This window comes from Gopherus evgoodei, unplaced genomic scaffold, assembly GCF_007399415.2.
Source record: "Gopherus evgoodei ecotype Sinaloan lineage unplaced genomic scaffold, rGopEvg1_v1.p scaffold_57_arrow_ctg1, whole genome shotgun sequence".
NCBI lineage: Eukaryota > Metazoa > Chordata > Testudines > Testudinidae > Gopherus > Gopherus evgoodei.
The window spans coordinates 976,679-985,270 of record NW_022060078.1 but is presented as its reverse complement, the minus strand read 5'-3'; the positions used below and the strand labels follow the sequence as shown (position 1 = coordinate 985,270).

General features: G+C 62.7%; 1 protein-coding gene across 1 annotated transcript in view; it reads left to right on the top strand.

Annotated features, from left to right (window-relative positions):
* Positions 1-1,377: 1,377 nt before the first annotated feature.
* The window catches only part of LOC115643313 (E3 ubiquitin-protein ligase HUWE1-like), a 40,436-nt gene continuing 33,221 nt past the window's right edge, over positions 1,378-8,592 (top strand). The window contains exons 1-2 of the mRNA XM_030547193.1: positions 1,378-1,465; positions 6,026-6,170. The gene's annotated coding sequence lies outside the window, so the exon portion shown is untranslated. The remainder of the gene's footprint in view (positions 1,466-6,025; positions 6,171-8,592) is intronic.

Here is an 8,592-nt window from a genome sequence, read left to right as displayed (position 1 = left end):
TTATACTTATGCCCCCCTGGGGCTCTGCCCCCCCATACCAGCCCTTCCCCAGAGGGGCTCTGTGCCCCTGAAACCAGCCCCCCCCCGGGCTCTGTCCCCCCCCCCATACCAACCTCCTCCCCCCCCAGGGGCTCTGTGCCCCTGGTCCCAGCCCCCCTTTCCCCCCTCAGGGCTCTGCCCCCCCCATACCAGCCCCCCTCCCCCAGGGGCTCTGTGCCCCTGAAACCAGCCCCCCTCCCCCCTGGGCTCTGCCCCCCCCATACCAGCCCCCTCCCCCCTGGGCTCTGCCGTCATTAGCCCGAGCGGTGACGTGACATGACCGCATGGGGGGAGGGGCGGGGCCCTCGCGTGTCCGCCCGGAGGCGGCTCAATAAAGTTACATTTGTCTCAAGAACGGTTGGGGTTGGGGTTGGGGTTGGGCTTTGACAGCGAAGTCTCGCGAGAAATAGTAATCAGAGGTTTCGCGAGACGAGCGGTCGCTAGCGGAAGAGCGTCGACCGAGATCTCGCGAGAGTTGAAGATTGACACAGCCTCGCGAAATCTCGCGTGACTAGAAGCTTCCTTGGAGGAAGCGCGACGCCGTCGCAGGTCGGGGCTCTCGCGAGGTTTCCTGTCATCGCGATACCTCACGTGGGCTCTTGTCCAGCCACCCCCGCCGCGGCCGGCCGTTCTCGCCCCCTGTCGCCTTGGAAACGGTTAGTTCTCGCGCGATTTCCCTCAAGGCTCTGATCCCCTTCTAGCACCTGGCACGGGGGGGTTCGGGGGGCCCGCGTTCATTTCCCCCCCCCGCCGGCCCTGAGTTCTCGCGAGTTTTCTCTTCTCACAGCCCGGGGAGTGAGTTCTCGCGAGGTTCTGTTCCCGGACTGCAGGCAATTTAATCTCATGGGAAAAGAGGGACCCAAAGCGAGATCTGCAGCCTCAAGTCTCGCGAGATCTCGCCTCACCCCTTTCTTCCGGGCCGCAAACAGTTAAAGATCAGTTTGGCGACCCTTGCGAGATTTTATCCTTAAGTCTCGCGGGATCTAATGCCCAGTAGGCGGCCTCGCGGTGATTTCTGCTCCCCGAACTATCGCGAGATTTCGCTCTTTCCGTCTAACTCCGAGGATCGCTACCCCGGTATTGAATGCGGACGAAAACCATCAAGATCTCGCGAGATCTCGACCATTTCGTCTTGCGGGAAGGGGGAAGTCTCGCGTAACTGTCGCCTGAATTCTCGCGAGATCTCTCCCGCCGAGCTTCAGCGCGGCCTCGCGGGATCTGCCCGGCTCAGTTCTCGCGGCCGGGTGGGAGGGGGCGGAGCCTGTCTCGCGGGAACTCGCTCCCGAAGTCTCGCGGGGTCCCGTCCCGAGCGGCAGGCAGGGAGTTCTCGCGGGATCTGCCTGCTGGGCTGAGGCTCGGGGGCTGCTGTTAAGATGGCGGCGGCGGGAGGCGACTGGGCCTGGCACTGACCCCGCGCCCGGAGCAGGTACCGCCGGGGCGGGGGAGGGGCCCCCGCGTGGGGCTGTTCCTCGTGGGGCCCGGCCCATCCCCCTTCCCGGGACCCCCGGCAGCCCCCCGGCCAGGGACCTGCCCCCCCGTAGCCCCCCCGGCCAGGGACCTGCCCCCCCGTCTTGCCCCCCCCGGCCAGGGACCTGCCCCCCCGTAGCCCCCCCGTCCTGACCCCCCCCGGCCAGGGACCTGCCCCCCCAGTAACCCCCCCCCCGTCCTGACCTCCCCCGGCCAGGGACCTGCCCCCCCGTAACCCCCCCCGGCCAGGGACCTGCCCCCGCCAGTAACCCCCCCCGTCCTGACCCCCCCCCGGCCAGGGACCTGCCCCCCGCAGTACCCCCCCGTCCTGACACCCCCCCCCTGCCAGGGACCTGCCCCCCGCAGTAACCCCCCCGTCCTGACCCCCCCCCTGCCAGGGACCTGCCCCCCGTAACCCCCCCTGGCCAGGGACCTGCCCCCCCCGTAACCCCCCCATCCTGACCCCCCCGGCCAGGGACCTGCCCCCCCAGTAACCCCCCCGTCCTGACCCCCCCAGCCAGGGACCTGCCCCCCCCAGTAACCCCCCCGTCCTGACCCCCCCGGCCAGGGACCTGCCCCCCCCCCAGTAACCCCCCCATCCTGACCCCCCCCGGCCAGGGACCTGCCCCCCCAGTAACCACCCCGTCCTGACCCCCCCCCGGCCAAGGACCTACCCCCCCGTCCTGACCCCCCTGGCCAGGGTGCCCCCCTGTACCCCCCCCGTCCTGACCCCCCCTGGCCAGGGACCTGCCCCCCCAGGACCCCTCCCGTCCTGACCCCCCCCGGCCAGGGTCCTGCCCCCCCAGGACCCCTCCCGTCCTGACCCCCCCCCGGCCAGGGACCTGCCCCCCCAGTAACCTCCTCGGCCAGGGACCTGCCCCCCCCGTCCTGACCCCCTCTGGCCAGGGACCTGCCCCCCCAGTAACCCCCCCCCAGCCAGGGACTGGGTTACTAGGGGGCCAGGTCCCCCCAAGTCCTGATCCCCCTGCTCAGGCACCTGAACCCCCCCGTCGTATCCCCCTGCCGCCCCCCCCCCGCAGCCCTCCCCCCGCGACCCCCATCGTATCCTCACACAGTGTCCCGCCCCCCCCGGGCAGGCACCGCCCCCCATCATATCCGTCTGGGACCCCCCCCCATCCAGGGACCTCCCCCCTATGCTGGCCCCCCCCAGCAATCTGCCCTTTGTCACACCATCCCCGCCCCGCGACACGCCCCCCGCAGCAACCCTCCCCCAGTGACCTCCTTCCCTCCCTGTCATATCTGCCCCGGTCCTCCCCCCGCAGCACCCCGTCCCCAGCCACCTGCCCTATATCTTCCCCCGCCCAGGGATCTTCCCCCCCCCCCCACACCAGCCCCCCTGCAGCAACCCACTCCCAGCAACCTGCTCTCCTGTCATATTCCCCCCGCTGGGCTCCCATCGTGTTCCCCGAGGACCCCCCCCCAGGAACCTCCGCCCTTGCCAGCCCCCCCAGCAACCCATCCCTCCACCCTGTCCCCTGTCATATCTGTCCCTCACTCAGGGACCTGCCCCCTGCTGGCCCCCCCATCGTATCCTGGCCCCCCTGGAACCCCACCACAAGTGATCTCCCCCCCAATACCCAGCTACCTACCTGCCGGGCCTCCCATCATATTCCCCCGGGACCTCCCCTCGCCCAGTGACCTGCTCCCCCTGCCCAGGGACCTCCCCCCTACCCCACCAAGCCCCCCTGCCTTGCCAACCCCCGACCCAGGGAACTCCCCCCCATCATACCCCCTTACCCTGCTGGGCCTGTCCCCACATCATATAGGCCTCCTATCCAGATGGGCGACAGGGAGAGAAGGGAGGTTTGCCTCCCCCCCCCGGGACTTACCATCCCCACCCCCACGGGAAGAGAAGGACACCCCCCCCCCAAGCACAGGGACGTGGACCCCCCAGGGAGAGACAGGAGGCCTGACCCCTGCTGCCTTTCTTCTACCCCAGTCTCCATAGAGCCCTGCCCCTCTCTTACCGCCCCCCGGACAGGGACAGAGACCTGCTTTCCTCTTCCCGTAGAGCCCTGCCTTTCTTCTACCCCGTCTCCATAGAGCCCTGCCCCTCTCTTACCGCCCCCCGGACAGGGACAGAGACCTGCTTTCCTCTTCCCGTAGAGCCCTGCCTTTCTTCTACCCCGTCTCCATAGAGCCCTGCCCCTCTCTTACCGCCCCCTGGACAGGGACAGAGACCTGCTTTCCTCTTCCCGTAGAGCCCTGCCTTTCTTCTACCCCGTCTCCATAGAGCCCTGCCCCTCTCTTACCGCCCCCCGGACAGGGACAGAGACCTGCTTTCCTCTTCCCGTAGAGCCCTGCCTTTCTTCTACCCCGTCTCCATAGAGCCCTGCCCCTCTCTTACCGCCCCCCGGACAGGGACAGAGCCACCGCAGGGCAGAGACCTGCTTTCCTCTTCCCGTAGAGCCCTGCCTTTCTTCTACCCCGTCTCCGTAGAGCCCTGCCCCTCTCTTACCGCCCCCTGGACAGGGACCCTTTCCCCTCATCCCAGATCTCCCCATGGAGACCCCCTGAGCATGATCTGCACCATCCATCCATAGACTGATGTCCTCCTCCCACCCCATTGGGTAGGGACCTTCCCTTCCCTTCCCCCTATCCGTGCAGGATGGGTTCCCTCCACAAGGGTCCATCACCCCCCTTTCAGTGCCTGGCCTCCCCTCTCCCGTGAAACCTTCTCCCCCCAGCCCCATGAGGGAGCCTGTCATTCCCCCTTCCTGGGCAGAGATCCTGCCTCCCCTTGGGACCCCAGGACTGAACTTGCTACCTCCCACAGGGACTTCTCCCTGGAACCCGTCCTCCCATGAGGACCCTCATCTCCCTCCTTGCAGGGTATTCATTCCAGTTCCCCGTAACTCCATATCAGGACTTCTGTGCCCCCCAAAACCTGGGCGTGGATGTCCCCCGAAGGCAGGGGATGATTGCAGGAGTGAAGAGCTCAAAGTGGGAGGTGGGGAGGAGATGCTATATGACTCCCACCCAAAGGGGAGGGTTCTTTTGGTAGGTGCTGCCAGGGTAGGGAGATGTGAAAGAGGGTGGGTCAGCGAGGCCTCTCTGATTTCTTGGGGAGGGGGGGAATGGTGCCCGCCCCCAGGTCTGGGTGGGAAGCTCACCAGGAAACCTTGTAATTGGGGAAAACCCTCCCCACCTGCGCAGCAGGGAGAGATGTTATGGGGCTCCCTCCTCCCAGGCCAAGCCCTAGGAATCTCTCCAGGAGAGCGGGGGCACCTGGAGCTGGCAGTTCTTACTGCCCCTTGCATGTGGGGCGAAGCTGCAGCACCTCCCAGTTCTGGGGCTAAATTGAAGTGGCAGCTCAGGGGGAGGTTTTTCCTCCCCCCACCCCCTTTTTGCCTGGACCCATGTCTGGGCTCTGCTCGGGACCCAGCAGGGCTAGTGGGCGGGGAACTTCTAGAGCGACAGGGCTGCTGAAATAGCTGGAGCGACTGCTGAGCCTAGCACGGGGGCGGGGGTTGTTCCAGCACCCCCGGGCTGCCCGGGCTCGTCCTAGAGCTGCCAAAAGTTCCATCTGCCACGGCCGAGCCCAGCCGGCCTCTCCCTGCTGCCGGCGCTCAGCACAGTTTGCGAGCGACCAGCCACGTAGTGGGTGGTGCGCAGAGGTGGGAGACCCTCTGTCAATAACCGTAGCGCCTACGCGAGCGCAGAATGCTTGTTAGGTGACTAGGGCTTGCCCAGCAATTCAGTGCTTCGTTTGGGTGAATAACAACCCTCGGCGCTTTTCTCGGGCTGGAGCAGGGTGGGAAGCAAGTCTGTCTGGGGAGCTGAGTGCGACTAGCTCCCCCTGTAATGCAGGCCAGGGAGGATCACCCTCAATTTCCTGCTTTGTAGCAGGTGAGCACATCAGACGGGTGCAGAGCAATGGTCCATGCAGTCCAGTATCCATCTCCTGTGGTGGCCAGGCCCAGAACTTCAGGGCAGGGTACAGAACAGGGCACCCCCCCCCCCCCCAAATCTTCCCCCTCCAGTTTCTGGCCGTCAGAGTTGGGACACCTCAAGCATCCCTAGCCGTCTTGGCTAATAACCTCCTGGAGGATGGCTCCGTTGGTGGCTGTGTGGTTATTTTCGGACCACGGTTATCTACTACTGGTCTTCACAACATCTCAGTGAGGTGGCAGTGGGTGCCACAGGTTAATGCTGTGGGGGGGGTGGTAGGGAGAGAGGGAAGAGGTGCTGCTTGCTTCACGTTCAAGCCGTTGCTTATGAATGTTATCAGGTAATTCCTGGGTGTTGTATGGTGGGAAGGAGAAATACCACGTCTGGGTTCACTCTTTCCATGCCAGGCAGGGATCCCCTAGGTCGAGTGGGATGGTATTACAGGTACCCCACTTGCCTTCCTGTCTGCCCCCAATATATTGCCCAATTCACCTGCTAGGGACATATCTGTTCTTAACCCTGTATAAAGAAATATCCAGGTCTCCATGGTCTGGCCTCTGCCCCGCGCCCGTGCTGGGGTCTCACCCGTGTCTCTGGTTTCTCCTAGGCCCTCAGTTAGTCTGGTGGAAGTGGATCAGAGCGACCGCGAAAACTGGAAGGTGTTTCCCTTGGCCAGCTGGGGCGAAGCGTGGGTGCCGGATTAGTGATTCGGATAGCAGACCGGACAGAGCATGGACTGGCTGTGATTCCAGGTGGGTGTCCACGCGCCGCCAGTGTTGGCTTCCGTCAGCTTCTCGGTGATCTAGCAGGGTGCTTTGCTCTGGTGGCCATCTCTGGGTGCAGTCGCCAATCTGTGGCGAGAGGAGATGGTGGTCACGCCACTGAGGCTCCTTTGATGAGTGGGAGTAAGCACTCGCGTGTGGCGGAGGGCACGTGGGGAACTGGCTAGCACCGCAGTTGGCAGATGTGTTCTCTCTGGATTGATCTGTATTTCGAAGGGTGCCCTGCTTGATACCAGGGAGGCCACCTGTGTACTGGGGCCCTCACAGATGCGTGGGGAGAATGCCCCTTTCCCAAGGAGTTGGTGGGAGGGGAAACTGAGGCACATCTGAGCTCAGAACTAGGCCTGGAGCTCTGGCCTCCAGATAGTGCTGTCTCTCGTGCTGCAGGTAGGGGGCCTGGTGGCTGTAGGTGATGGGTTCTGCTCTGAAAGCCCTGGCGTCCCTCTGGAAAATGTGGCTGGGGCTGACCAGTCCCTGGTGATGTGCTTGGAGATCCTTGCGTGGAATGTGCTGAAGGTGGTGGGTGTTAGAACAAGACCTTCTGGGGCTTTCAGCATCATGCGTTCTGGCTCTGGGCGGAGGTGAGGTGGAGTGGGGTAGTGCAGGTAGCGGGGCTGGGCGCCAGGACTCTGGGTTCCTAGGTTCTTCCCAAACTCTCAGCCTACAGCAGCACGGAAAGTTGTCTGATTAAGTCCAGTTAGATCTGGGTGTGGCTGCGCCCGATGTGTTGCAGCGGAGCTGTGTGTCCCCGAGCAGCTCAGTCACAGGATTTCAGCTCTAGAAACGTCCCTGGTTCAATCCCCAGTACTGTCAGCCCGCGCAGGGCCTGCAATTGTGGGGAGGTGCTAACGAGCTCCTCTTGCTACTGCTAAATTGCCCTAAGAATGTTTATTTGTTCACTGTGTAGGGAAGGGAGTGTGTCTAATGGTTAGCGCAGGGCCTCGATAGCTCTCCTCTTGGGAGAGAGACTGGGTGGTCTGATGCCCCAACACCTGTGGGATGACCCCCCCCCCCCCCACTCTGGCTTGAGTGCTCCTGGTGTGACGTACTGGGTGTCAGGTCTCCTGGGTTCTTTCTCCAACTTCAGGAGCAGAGTGGTGTCTACTGGTTAGAGCGGGGGAGACTGGGATTCAGGATTCCTTGGTTCTTTCCCTGGCTCTGGGAGGGGAGTGGGGTCTAGTGGTTAGAGTGGGGGGGGATGACTGGGAGCCAGAATTCCTGGGTTCCATTTCCAGTTCTGCCACTGACCGTAACCTCGGTCATGTTACTTAACTTTCTGGTGCCTTTTGCTAGTCAGGACCCAGAGGACAGCACGTGGCGGGGGCGCAAGGTTTGATGTTTTAGGCTCAAGTGGTGATCCTTTCTGTATGAGTTCAGGCCAGCCTGACCCGAGTCCAGTGTATGTGGCCCGCCTGCAGCGCTGCTCTGCTTTGCCCTGTGCTTTGCAATGGGGGTAATAGCTGTGGAGTGGCGTTCTGCAATCTCTTGGCTTGTCTGTGAGGCTAGGGGTTAGCCCTGTGGGGGAGCTATTGGTTTTCTTTGAGAAAAGCCTGATTCAGATGGCTTGGCGTACCTTTTAAAATGCAGCGTCACTATGGGATCCCATATTTAGCCTTGTGAATCAGAGTCGAAAGAACCTATTCCTCTTCAGCTCCCCCTGCGTTGGCACGCCTGTGAGTAGCGGTCCTGGAGGCAGTCTCACTCGGCGGAGCCGTGCCAGGACTGGAGCCCGCCAGCCCTCCGAGCATTGTCCTCTGTCAGCTGATGGGAGACTCAGGGTAACCGAGTCCAAGATGCCACTTTTCTCAGTCTCTTAAATGCCTGCGTCTTAGAGAACTATGAAACTGATTGGCGCCAGGATCAGAGCCTGCAGGTAGCTGTTGGGGTGCGGGGTGTGTGTGTGGGGGTGTGTAGACGTACTAGACTGGCTTTGTGGCCTGGTGTCTGACACATTTCCTCAGCAATAGCTAAGTGGTGGCCGCATGGCCAGGTAAATAGGACATCACTGGTGGAACCTATTCTGCCATGGATCCTCCAGAGACTCTTAGTCTGATGTGTGTCATAATGGCTGAGTTACTAAAACTTGCTATACTTGTTGGTCAGCTCGCTGGGGCAATTTTCCAGATGAGCCGGCCGGTTGAAGTGAGTGGATGGGTGTATTCTCTCCCCCCAGCCCTTCGTTACAGGTATTGGCAGATTTCTCCTCTCTAACCAAGTGCTCTGCTTCTGTGTGGAGGACGAGCCCCCCTGGGCAAAAACGTGTGAATGTGCCTTCCAGCCTCTGCAGTTTCTTACGGGTGTTTGTCGGAAGAGCCGGCCTCGCTGCCAATGCCTGCAGCCTTCTGTGTGCTGCTGTCACCATGTCTAGAACCTGTGCAGAATAAATCGCTCC